Source organism: Schistocerca piceifrons, chromosome 1, assembly GCF_021461385.2.
Source record: "Schistocerca piceifrons isolate TAMUIC-IGC-003096 chromosome 1, iqSchPice1.1, whole genome shotgun sequence".
NCBI classification, from domain to species: domain Eukaryota; kingdom Metazoa; phylum Arthropoda; class Insecta; order Orthoptera; family Acrididae; genus Schistocerca; species Schistocerca piceifrons.
In genome coordinates this window covers 488089152-488102309 of record NC_060138.1, presented here as the reverse complement: position 1 = coordinate 488102309, position 13158 = coordinate 488089152, and the positions used below count along the sequence as shown (strand labels likewise).

General features: G+C 43.3%; 2 non-coding genes across 2 annotated transcripts; one reads left to right on the top strand and one right to left on the bottom strand.

The window, feature by feature from the left end:
• Positions 1–11691: 11691 nt before the first annotated feature.
• Trnat-ugu lies at positions 11692–11766 on the bottom strand. The gene has a single exon. It is a non-coding gene; the product is annotated as a tRNA-Thr (tRNA).
• Positions 11767–11908: 142 nt separating this feature from the next.
• Trnat-ugu lies at positions 11909–11983 on the top strand. The gene has a single exon. It is a non-coding gene; the product is annotated as a tRNA-Thr (tRNA).
• The last annotated feature ends 1175 nt before the right edge of the window (positions 11984–13158 follow it).

Genomic DNA, 13158 nt, shown 5'->3' with positions numbered 1-13158 from the left:
GAATCACAGTGGACAATTGTGGGACAAGGTAGAGAGGTGTGTTCGTAGACAAAATATTGCACCGGCAATATGATCGCAGTTTTGGATGGCTGTAGATGCAGCATGGCTAAGTATTTCTGCGGACTTTTTAAGTCTATGCCACGTCAAGTTGCTCCATTACGCAGGACCAAAGGACGTCCGACAAGATTTTAGGATGTATCCCGCGGCTTTTGTCACCTCAGTGTATTGCGGTTGATTAGTAGTAAGATTTGACTGCCATCCACCATGATGCCACATCAACAACACATACTTCTCGGCCTCTTAGGTATCATTACTAGCGCACACGTTGTTCCTTTACCCACAACGCAAATAAACCAAATAACTGTTGTCACGAAACTGCCACGACATCCCTGGAAACCACGAGATACCTCTTTTCTAGCCTATACACATGGATATGCCGATCACGATGCTTTAAGCAAAACCGAAAATCGTCTGAACACACTACATGCTGTCACTGCCGCCCCCTAGTATTACCGTTTGGTCCACCAGCGTCGGTACTCAAACATCTCACTGCTGGCAGGTCACCGGATACGGCAACGACGATCCCCATGTTGACTGGCCGTGATGCTCCAGACGCTAGAGCCTTGTCTGTCTGAATACTTTTCACTCTACAAACAAGCCAATGTTTTTAATGGTATGTGGCGTGGACCCACGGTCCTGCATCGACAAGCGAATCATTCATTTCATTTCCGTGTCCGGCCAGCATTTCCAGAAGGTAGCAACTCCGATGACCTTGTTGGTTCCCTCGATCAGGTCCTGTGTTATGCAGGGTTGTTCAAGTTGCGGACATATTGGAAGGTGGGCCGGGTCTTGTGTTGTTCCGCACTCGCAGGATGTATCTCCATCAGCTGGAAGAATGCCCCATTTTCGCATATTGGTCTTGCATAGAGGAACGCCCACCCTAAGACGATTGAGCGAACTCCAAACAGGGTAGGGCAAGTCGTTTCCCGGAGCTAGCTCTTCCTTTACAGGTATATCAGGTGGTAGCTTGATCTTCCACCTGGTGATGCGGTTAGACTCTGGTGTTCCCTCTATTGGTTGAGTCCTGGCAGTGAAGCTCTTTCTGGCCTTCAGTCGACAGGCTACAGCCTGATGATCATGCAGTGGGTGTGGGGGATCATAAGTTTGCTTAGCCCTCTCTGCATCAGCAGCAACAGCCCTTCTAATAGTGGGGAGGGGGGGGGGGACAAGCCAATAATACATGGGGACTGCAGACATTAAGTTACACATGTAAAATACATCAAGAACACTGAGAGCTTTTAGGCAATCGGTTTCGGCGATATAATATACCATTAGTAGTCCCTATATACTACGAGAGGCGTTCAGTAACTAATGCAACTCATTTTTTTCCCCTGAAAGCAGATTGGCGTTATTCACGATTGCAATATACCATATTATTCCCCATTCTTTTGGCTTTCAAAATAATCTCCGTTCAGTGCGACGGCATTACACCACCAACTGGGGCGGCCTTTATGCGTGCCTGGTACTATTCTACAGGTCGACGTCGGGACCGACATCTTACTGTATCAATAACCTCTCCATCATTCATATACTTCTTCCAGTGAAGTGCATTCTTCACTTGTCCAAAATGATGAAAATCGGAAGGTCGTGACCCGAGCTCTAGGATGGGCGAACAAATACAGTCCACTGAAGTTTTATGAGTATCTCATGTCTGGCACACCCGTCTGTGGCTTTTCGTAGTCATAGAGAAGGACCAGTTTGTTTGCATTTTTGTGACGACGAACACAGATGTGAGGACACCACGACACACCCCAGGGTTTACCGTTGCATCAAGAGAAAGGACATCAAACAGAAAAGCATCTTTAGACTCCCAGAAGATCGTCGCCGTGAGTTACAAGGTGAGGGTCAGTTCTGAACTTTTTCTTCGGAGGAGAGACGGTCTGGCGCCGCTCCACGGACTGCCGTTTTGTTTCCGGTTCGAGGTGATGTACCCGTGTTTCAACGCCTGTGACGATGTAAAAAAAGGGTACGATCAGCATTGTGAGGGTCAAGAAATTCCTACTCTTTGTGGTCTTCTGTTAGGCGACGAGGAGGCCTGCGGGCGCCCAGCTTTGAGTACCACAACTGGTGGACGAGTGTATCAACATTACCAACAGAGACATCCAGTTGAGCAGTGAGTTGTTTGATTGTGATCCGTCGACCACCTCCAATGAGAGTTTCCACACGTTCCGACAATGCAGAAGTCAACAGCTACGTGCGGCCGGCCTGCACCCGGGAAGTCACCGTTCTATTGTTAACTGTCATATCTCAGTAGATATTCTGCAAGCGCCTAGGAATATGTGCGATCCCTTGGTTTTCCGCCAAAAGAAACTCAATGACGGCTCTCCGTTTGGAACGCACCTCCGCTACAGACATAGGCTACATGTAGCGCCGCCACGTATCAGAATTCATGAAACTATTGAGGCTGAAGCGGGAATATCCCACAGTGTCCCACGTCAAATTCTGTGTTTTTTTTTTTTTTATTTTTCAAGCTAAACGGCCCGAGAGATAAGGTATTGCAATACCTATCGAACCTTCCTCATAGATAGTGGCTCAATTTTCCAATGACAAACCTACGCATGTCGTATGTGAAAATAAGCAGCTTGTGGGCTCGCGACACTAGCAGGCAATAAAGCCTCGAACACAAATTTTATTTATGTTGTTTCAAGTTTTATGCAAAATAAACTACTACCAAGATACAAGTAGACCTTTCTGTAGCTGTCATCTGCCGGCCTGTGTGGCCGAGCGGTTCTAGGCGCTTCAGTCTGGAACCGCGCGGCCACTACGGTCGCAGGTTCAAATCCTGCCTCGGGCATGGATGTGTGTGATGTCCTTAGGTTGGTTAGGTTTAAGTAGTTCTAAGTTCTAGGGGACTGATGACCTCAGATGTTAAGTCCCATACTGCTCAGAGCCATTTGAACCATTTGTAGCTGTCACCAGGCTAAAAATCGCAAATGTCTAATGCTGTCAACTTACTTTTCGGACACGTTTATCAACCAACAACGGAACAGTAGTACACATCGGGCTAATAGAACATACGAAATCAAGAAATTCCTGTTTAGATTTGAACACAATTCGTATTACAGCGGTGTAAACATTCCACCATTAACTTGCCCAAGCTTGCCCGTTAGGCAGGCAGGCAAGCTGCCGCACGTTATCAACAAAACGGGCAGGCTGCTATATTTTCATTCAAGCTGAGCTGAGCCCAAATCCTAGCAGTCTAAAAGAATCTCTGCTTGATTGCCCGTCTTACCAAGTACACCGCTACGTACTGGTTTACTCCGTACATGTTCAACTGTAGTGTTACCAGGGTTGGAAGTCTTTTTGCCTGAGTACCACAAGACGAGGCTCAATGAAAGACATAATCATTGTGGGTCATTTTAGACCAGAAAATTGTGGGTTTAGTTTGCCTTTTCCCTTGTAGGCGTATTCCGAGCTTTCTTATTTATTTATTTATATGAAACCCTTTTCCCGCAGCTTCACCTTCTTTCGGCTAATACTGGTTATTCTCAATTCGAACCATCATAGATCTTTTCTGTATTAAGCAGAATGATCTCTGGAAGTCGAGCTCCTTTGCACTTAAGGACCTTACGGACACGAAATAGACTTCCTAAACATTACTCTAGTCGGTGTTAAAGTGTAATAGACACTGCAACACTAACTAATGTTTTGGAAGTCTATTTTCTGTAACCTTAGTGTGTTCCAGACAAATATCACACCAGTTGCACCAATTTTAATTACTTTTTCCAGGAGGTGTACTGTCGGTTCGTTGAATTAGTTCGAAGTGACCAAATTAGTTCTTTCTAAGTTCCCTAGATTCATTTTGGCAAAAACCAAGTTCGTTTTTTATATCATGTTAATATGAAAAGTACATATCTGAAAGGGAAAGATTTTCTTCGATAGTATGCTCCTTCTTATTACGTTTTGTATCATCATAAAATGGTTTTTAATGCACATTGAGTAATATGTTTTTCCTATTTTAGTCAATGTTTCCCCTAAACTGATAAAGCCTGTATACTGCCAAAGAACTTCAAGTCCTTAGCACACATTTACACACACTTGTCGGTCACTAAGTCTTTATCCTCTCTCAAAATATTTATCGATTGAGGGAACTATATTCAAATTTACAAACATGTCGTAACATACTCGAGGTCCTTGAATGATTCGTTAGTTGCCTGTCACACAATTTGCATTCGAGAGATACCTGCCGATTTATCTTAAGCTGCCTCATAAATATACGACTACTTTTCCCCTGCTGGACTTGAGCTCTGTATCATGACTGATCTTGCTTTCCACTCAATATCCTTAAAGTTCGATTTGTTCATTTTGCTGCTCCCACCGTTGTGATAAATGAGATGCAGTAAAACTGCCTACGCAGCTGTATATCTAGCAGTTTCCACTAGCTTGCCAAGTTAGTGGAAACCCAAGCTTGGCCTGCTTTAATCATTGAGTTTCTGAACATATGTATTCTTGTGTCTCCATCGTGGCAGTGTGATATGCTTTAATAGCTGTGATGGAGATTTAGGCAGACAGGGTGGAAGGAGAGTTGGCACACTTCTGTACTGTTATATAGTTGCTATTGTTACCAGTGATTTGTCGTCAATAGTGTAAACAACCAGTAATTTATCTATTTATGCACATTCAGAGTCAACTTTCAGGCCATGCAATAATGATTGTATATCAAGGCCTCGAGGTATTTCACAAAATACTTTCACGTCTGTAGATTTCGTCCCGTTAAGATGAACGTAATGAGTTGTGTTTCCTAGTAAGACCTGAATACAGTCACAAATCTGGCTAAATAATAGGTAAGCTCTCATTCTGTTCACTGACGGACAATGAAGAGTGGTATCGAATCCCTTTCACGAAACAAGGGACACAACTTCTGCCCGGATGCCTTTGTCTATAGCGCTCTGGAGTGTTGTCATTACGAGGTGCATTCAAGTTCTAAGGCCTCCGATTTTTTTTCTAATTAACTACTCGCCCGAAATCGATGAAACTGGCGTTACTTCTCGACGTAATCGCCCTGCAGACTCACACATTTTTCACAACACTGACGCCATGATTCCATGGCAGCGGCGAAGGCTTCTTTAGGAGTCTGTTTTGACCACTGGAAAATCGCTGAGGCAATAGCAGCACGGCTGGTGAATGTGCGGCAACGGAGAGTGTCTTTCATTGCTGAAAAAAGCCAAAAGTCACTAGGAGTCAGGTCAGGTGAGTAGGGAGCATGAGAAATCACTTCAAAGTTGTTATCACGAAGAAACTGTTGCGTAACGTTAGCTCGATGTGCGGGTGCGTTGTCTTGGTGAAACAGCACATGCGCAGCCCTTCCCAGACGTTTTTGTTGCAGTGCAGGAAGGAATTTGCTCTTCAAAACATTTTCGTAGGATGCACCTGTTACCGTAGTGCCCTTTGGAACGCAATGGGTAAGGATTACGCCCTCGCTGTCCCAGAACATGGACACCATCATTTCTTCAGCACTGGCGGTTACCCGAAATTTTTTTGGTGGCGGTGAATCTGTGTGCTTCCATTGAGCTGACTGGCGCTTTGTTTCTGGGTTGAAAAATGGCATCCACGTCTCATCCATTGTCATAACCGACGAAAAGAAAGTCCCATTCATGCTGTCGTTGCGCGTCAACATTGCTTGGTAACATGCCACATGGGCAGCCATGTGGTCGTCCGTCAGCCAACTGGATGACACTTTTCGCATTTTCAGGTCGTTATGCAGGATTGTGTGCACAGAACCCACAGAAATGCCAACTCTGGAGGCGATCTGTTCAACAGTCATTCGGCGATCCTCCAAAACAATTCTCTCCACTTTCTCGATCATGTCGTCAGACCGGCTTGTGTGAGTCCGAAGTTGTTTCGGTTTGTTGTCACATGATGTTCTGCCTTCATTAAACTGTCGCACCCACGAACGCACTTTCGACACATCCATAACTCCATCACCACATGTCTCCTTCAACTGTCGATGAATTTCAATTGGTTTCACACCACGCAAATTCAGAAAACGAATGATTGCACGCTGTTCAAGCAAGGAAAACGTCGCCATTTTAAGTATTTAAAACAGTCCTCATTCTCGCCGCTGGCGGTAAAATTCCATCTGCGGTGCGGTGCTGCCATCTCTGGGACGTATTGACAATGAACGCGGCCTCATTTTAAAACAACGCGCATGTTTCTATTTCTTTCCAGTCCGGAGAAAAGAAATCGGAGGCCTTAGAACTTGAATGCACCTCGTGCACTGAATAGTCTTATGACTGGTTTGATACAGCTCTCCGTCACAGTCTATCGTGCGGATGTTTCTAGTATTTGCATAACTATTGCACCACACAACCATCTGAAGCTTAGATCTATAACTTATACTTACCCACATTTCCCTCAAGAAATAGAGAATTTCTTGAAGTGCTTGAATCTGTCCTATCAATCTATCTCCTTTTATAGTTAATTCGGGTGATATAGCTTTTATGGTGTGCTTACTAACATAAGCGTCAAAATACCTGTGCAGCATACATAATAATGACTCTCTGGAAGCCTACGGAAACAAAATGACAGTCCAGAAACACTCATCCTATTTCATTACCTTACACATGAAGTTCCACTATTTTATTAGAACGTGCTTAAAGTGCATTCGCCTCATATGTGCCGGCCCAATAGGCGGGCATTTGTTCATGCTGAAAGGTGCGCAATTAGTTAACGTGTTTTTCCATTAATGTTCTCATATACAATGTACTATATCCTGTCGAACTGTGATAAATATTTGTTTTCGATTGAGAATTATTCTGACTTTATAAAATTGAGCGGTGTACGTAGAATAACGGGGAGCTGCTCTGTCCTTGCTTGCTTTTTTAGAGATGAAGGGTGACAGAAAAAGGGCAGAAAAGTTCGGAAGCTTTCGGCGGTTCGGGTTCACATAAAGCTAGAATTTGCGAGTGGAATAATCGTTTCTAAGAAGGCTACAGAGGCTCATGGAAAAGGTGAAATAAATGATTATGAAGGATCGCAGAAAAACAATCAAAGAAGTTCTTCGGATATTTTGAGTATGAGATTGTGACAGCAAAATTAGTTCTAAAGTAGTTGCATTTCAAATAAAAACTGAGGTGTCGCTAGGAGGACAACGAAGCAGAACTTCTGAAGAGTATCTTAATAGTTAAGGAAGTATGAATTTACAGATGTGACGTCGAAACTAAGGCTCACTTTCCCCTGCCGAACCATTCTGCTTCGTCAAGACTGAAGAAAGCAAGATAAGTATGGTGAAATGAGAGAGGTATGCTCACGGTTTTCTTCGATTATAACGGCATAATGCATCATGAGCTCGTACCACAAGGTCGGATGGTAAAAAGGTGTACTACGTATACGTTCAAAGCCGTTTGCGTAAATTAGTGCGAAGAAAAACCAGCCAGATTAGTAACTAAACAATTCATGGCTTTTACACCACGATAATATACCTGCTCACACATGTTTGTAAGCTTTTGGCCAAAAACAATGGTGTAATGATGCGTTAGCCTCCAAGTTTGTCAGACACGCCTAATGTGTACTTTCCGTTTCTACAAACAAATAAATCCCCAAACGGCTGTAGTTCTATAAGCATAAACCTCATCGTTGTTGGTGAAAAAACTACAAGCTATCCCAAAAAGTTTAAGAAAGTATTAAAGATATAAGAAAAGACATTTATTATACAAACGTTGACCGGTTTCGATCGATGACTGATCATCCACAAATCGTTACTCTGTAAAAGGAGTAACATGAAAGTTATTAGAAGGCACATGAAGATAAATATAACAATAAAAATGACGTATCAACAATGTAAGTAGAGGAAGGGATACCTCTGGTAACCGCTGGAGCTGTTAGCGTGGAGCACTATCTCGTCTGGCCTGGCTTGGCGAGCAACTGCTTTATGACGTGCATCTGCCGTCGCATAAATAGCGGGAATTCCGTCCACCGTCTCAAGCATTACATCAGTAATAGTAAATGGCCATGATATACGAGTAAAAGAACACTTAAAACAGGCGGTTAAAGAAATAAACAATTCGAAAATTAATTGTTTAATTCTTTATTATTCTTTATTATATTTTGCAAGTGTATTTTTATATTCACATGATGGTGGTCACGCTCTAAATATTTCGTTCTACAGTTGTGTTTTCATCTTTCAACCAGGATAACAATGTTATTAAAGAATCTTATCATGGCAGCCTTTTACCCTAAATTTTAATCCCACTCTTGAACCTTCCACTTACATCCGTCAAAGCTTCTTTTGTTGACGGTGGTCACGCTCTAAATATTTCGTTCTACAGTTGTGTTTTCACCTTTCAACCAGGATAACAATGTTATTAAAGAATCTTATCATGGCAGCCTTTTACCCTAAATTTTAATCCCACTCTTGAACCTTCCACTTACTTCCGTCAAAGCTTCTTTTGTGTGTAGATGAACACAGGATGCAGCCATGTCTCACTTCCTTGTCAATCCGTCCACTTCTTTCTTCATCTTCAAGTCTTATTGTTACTACCGGTTCTTCTAGATATTATTCTTATGTTCCTGAGAATTGCGGACATCTTGCGCCATTTTACATTGTCTCTTAAGGAACGAAATTCGTCCTGGAAAGAAGGGTCGTACAAAATCCTTGTCGGAACGAATAGCAAGAATTGCTCATTAGTGCGGTCCCTTTACACGTTAGATTAATGAAAAAGCGAAAGTTTAACGAAGAGCGGTACGTTAACCACAGGATCCTTTATTAATCCCAAGACCATTACGGAGATGCTCAAGCAACTCCAGCGGCAGATGTTACAAGAGAGGCGTAGTGTATCACTGTTGAAATTTCGTGATCCGATATTCGAAGGAGAGTCGGGAAACATACGAGTATTCATTTCTCCCACATATGTTTCGCGAAATAACAGTGATGATAAAGTGACAGAAATATTTTAGCTCTTACAACAAGTTATGGACAGTTATTCTTCCCACGCACCATCACGAATGGAAGAGGAAAGATCGAGAATGATGGTGTCACGTGACATTCGCTCCTCCAGCATGTGGAGTGTAGTACGGTTGTAGATGTGCCTGAGTCTGCATAACGTGTGCAGATTTACTTGCAACTTGCAATATGTTCATTGTTTTGTATCATTTGTCATGTAGAGGAAATGTCTCTTTCTCTTCGAGCTTGTCACAGCCTTTGTTACTAGTTATTTCATTATTTCAACCTGCTTTTCGTAATCTACGATGTCGCGTGGGACGTTGTTTCTTCCTGAAGCGTTGCAGACACACATAAAAACGAGTTATCTTGTTTCCATTGGTACAGAGGACGCCTGCGTTGTTTTTGTGGCTCGGGCGTGTCGTTTCTAAGGGAAGGCCTGTTTCCCCTAAATGCGAAGCGAATTTTAAAATAGCCCTCATCAGTATTTTTTATTGTACCCTTTCCTTATGAACTTGGCCGATATCGCCGACCCGACGCCAGAGATGGACCCCAGGGATTAGGCTTCTCGTATTTCGTCTGCTGCGAAAGAGGGGCGCGGCCGGAAACCTTTTTCCGTTTAGGCGTACTTTACGTCCTACGCAAGCGCATACGTATACGCTTTTTTTCCGCCCTTTTTGCCTCTTCGTATCTTCACAATGCCGCAGGAGGCGGCACAGCGATCACAATAGATCAGAAAGGCGCTGTGGCCCGCATTATCAGGAGGATATTTCCGCTTTTTACGACCGCGGCGTCGGGGGCGGCAGCGGCAGCAGCAGCAGCAGCAGCAGCGGTAGCCCACAACTACTTTGCCGGGCTCCTCCTCCTCCTACGAACTTTCCCTATCACGCACGCCGCTGTTCGCATACCCTTTCCTGTATCGGTGTACTGAAGCATGATGGTGTGCACTGTCGGACTTGTGTGGCGCTACCGTCACATTCTCATATCAAAAGTACACCCCATATGACACAACTGCCAAGGACGAGAGAATGTGATTTTTTGTGACACAGCTCACTCGGTGTGTCACATGTGGACACGATGTTTCCAAGCACACGCTGCAGAGTTCTAATTACCACTAAAAGACGTCACTTCTCGTAGCAGACAGTACGTGGTCACCGGTTCGTAAGTTACTCTTCTTTGCCGCTACGTTGAGTACTACGAAGAATGTAACGCATGGTAGTTGTAAGAGATTAAATCGTTAAGGATGCTAAGACATTTTTCTTGAGTAGAACCGGTAAAGTGTATAGAACCATTCATAATGTAACAGCCAATTTCACATGTATTTGACAGGACCACAAAGGAAATTTTGCAGTACTGTTCTACACAATAAGGAGCAAATCAGCCATGCCCTTTCAAAGGAATTTCTGAAGTGAGCCGCGCGGGATTAGCCGAGCGGTCTGAGGCGCTTCAGTCATGGACTGTGCGGCTGGTCCCGGCGGAGGTTCGAGTCCTCCCTCGGGCATGGTTGTGTGTGTTTGTCCTTAGGATAATTTAGGTTAACTAGTGTGTAAGCTTAGGGACTGATGACCTTAGCAGTTAAGTCCCTTAATATTTCACACACATTTGAACATTTTCTGAAGTGACTTAGGGAAATCACGGAAAACCTAAATCCGGATGACCGGACGTGGGTATGAACTGTCGTGCTCCTAAATGCGGGTATAGTGTGCTAAGCACTGCGCCATCTCGCTCGGTGCCTTGCTCGCAGATGCGCTGCTGCTCCGGAGAAGTCCACTCGCTGTCAACACCAAATCGTGTTGCCCTTTCTCTGTTTTCTCTTCCTCTATTCCTTTGTCCCACAGTCGCCAGAAGCCAGCATAAGCTACGCTTCCTTAAAAGGCGATGGGATTCATCCACCCCCAAGGCGTCAAAAGAACCACTGGGAGACAATGTCACATATGAAACTTCATTGTAGAGTACAGTAAGAAGTTTGTTTTAATGCCCATTGCTACCGGTTTCAATCAGTTGACCGTTATCAAACCGAAGCAAAGCGTAACCAGCTTGTCACTACAAAATTTGAAGTCAACACCTGAGATGTAAGTGGAAAAACACAGCTTCTGTTACAATAAATAATCTAAAAAAGACATAGGTAGGTAGGAGACGCACATACAACGATCACACATGTCAGCATTTCTACCTACATCTAAGCTGTTCACTTCAAACATTGTAGTGACAGGATGGTTACGGTTTTCTCCGGCATGCTAAAGGTTTGCTGATCTTAACCGGTGGCACTGATCATAAAAATAAACAGCTGATGGTAATCTACAATAAAGTTTCATAATTATTTGACAACCATAAAGCGCCACCTCATCATAAACCCAAAATCAATATTACATATCTTATCAAAGTTGGCTGTGAGTCCAATCCATCCTCAGCACTTAACTCACCTTAAAGAAGACTGCTCCTGAGTCATCTTCTTTGATTCGGTTCACAGATTGGGCTAATGACCCATGAACATTGGTCTATGGCGTACTCCAAATATAAAATTTATGGTATTTGTATGATCTTCTTTTTTGAGATAGCTAATACTTTTGTGAATAAAAAAGTATAGATAGCGTAATGTATTGTTAACTGTATATGACGGTAGTATCTGTTCCCGAAAGAACAGTTACCGTGGATGACCATGCAGCTTTGTTAGAAATGAAATGATAATTAAATAGACACCCTAGGTGCAAGCAGGCGTTGATACACTTCATTGGGGACATGTTGAAAACGTGTGCCCCGACCGGGACTCGAACCTGGGATCTCCTGCTTACATGGCAGACGCTCTATCCATCTGAGCCACCGCGGGCACAGAGGATAGTGCGTCTGCAGGGACTTATCCCTTGCACGCTCCCCGTGAGATCCACATTCCCAACATGTCCACAACACTACATTCTGGATCTCACGGGGAGCGTGCAAGGGATAAGTCCCTGCAGACGCACTATCCTCTGTGCCCGCGGTGGCTCAGATGGATAGAGCGTCTGTCATGTAAGCAGGAGATCCCGGGTTCGAGTCCCGGTCGGGGCACACATTTTCAAAATGTCCCCAATGAAGTGTATCAACGCCTGCTTGCAGCTAGGGTGTCTATTTAATTATCGTAATGTATTGTATTTTTCGACTACCATCATTATCAAATCGAATCTTGGAAGTTGTAAAAAAACAACGTTTAGTTTCAGTTTCAATAAAACCTCTATCTAAGTGAGTGCCTCTCTTAGTCATAGGTTTTATGGAAACTGAAACTAAATATTGTTTTACAACTTTCAAGATTCGACTTGAGGAAGAAATTTCTGAGAATGTACGTCTGGAGTGCAGCATTGCAGGACAGTGTATCAAAGACTAAGAGAGAACCAGTAAGGAGGGACTAAAACCGTTTGATATGTACTGCTATAGAAGGACGTGGAAAATTAGGTGCACCGATAAAATAAAATAAATCGGTGAGGAGAGAAATATGTTAAAACGATTGAAAAGACATTCTCAGAAATTTCTTTCTCAAATTAAGGGCGATATTTGATATTAGTAGACCTCTCTTTGCCAGGAATGCCCTTTTTGCCATTGCTAGTCTGCTTTTGATGTCCTCCTTGCTCCGGCCGTCATTGGTTATTTTACTGACTAGGTAGCAGAATTCCTTAACTTCATGACCATCAATCCTGATGTTAAGTTTCTCGCTGTTCTCATTTCTCCTACATCTCATTACCTTCGTCTTCTTCGATTTACTCTCAGTCCATACGCTGTAGTCTTTAAACTGCTCATTCCGTTCAGAACAACATGTAATTCTTCTCCACTTTCACTCAAGATAGCAATGACATCAGTGAATCGTATTATCGCTATCCTTTCACCTTGAATTTTAATTCCTCTTCTAAACCTTTTTTTTTCCACATAGCTTCATCGATGTACAGATTGAACAGCAGGTTACATCCTTGTCTTACACCCTTTTTAATACGAGCACTTCGTTCTTGATCGTCCACTCTTATTATTCCCTCTTGGCTGTTGTGAATGACCCGACTCTCCCTATAGCTTACCCCGACTTTTTTCAGAATTTCGAACATCTTGCACCATTTTACATTGTCAAACGCTTTTTCCGGGTCGACAAATCCTATGAACGTGTCTTGATTTTTCTTTAGTCTTGCTTCCATTATGAAACGCAACGTCAGATTTGCTCCTCTCGTGCCTTTTCCTTTCCTAAAACCAAACTGATCGTCATG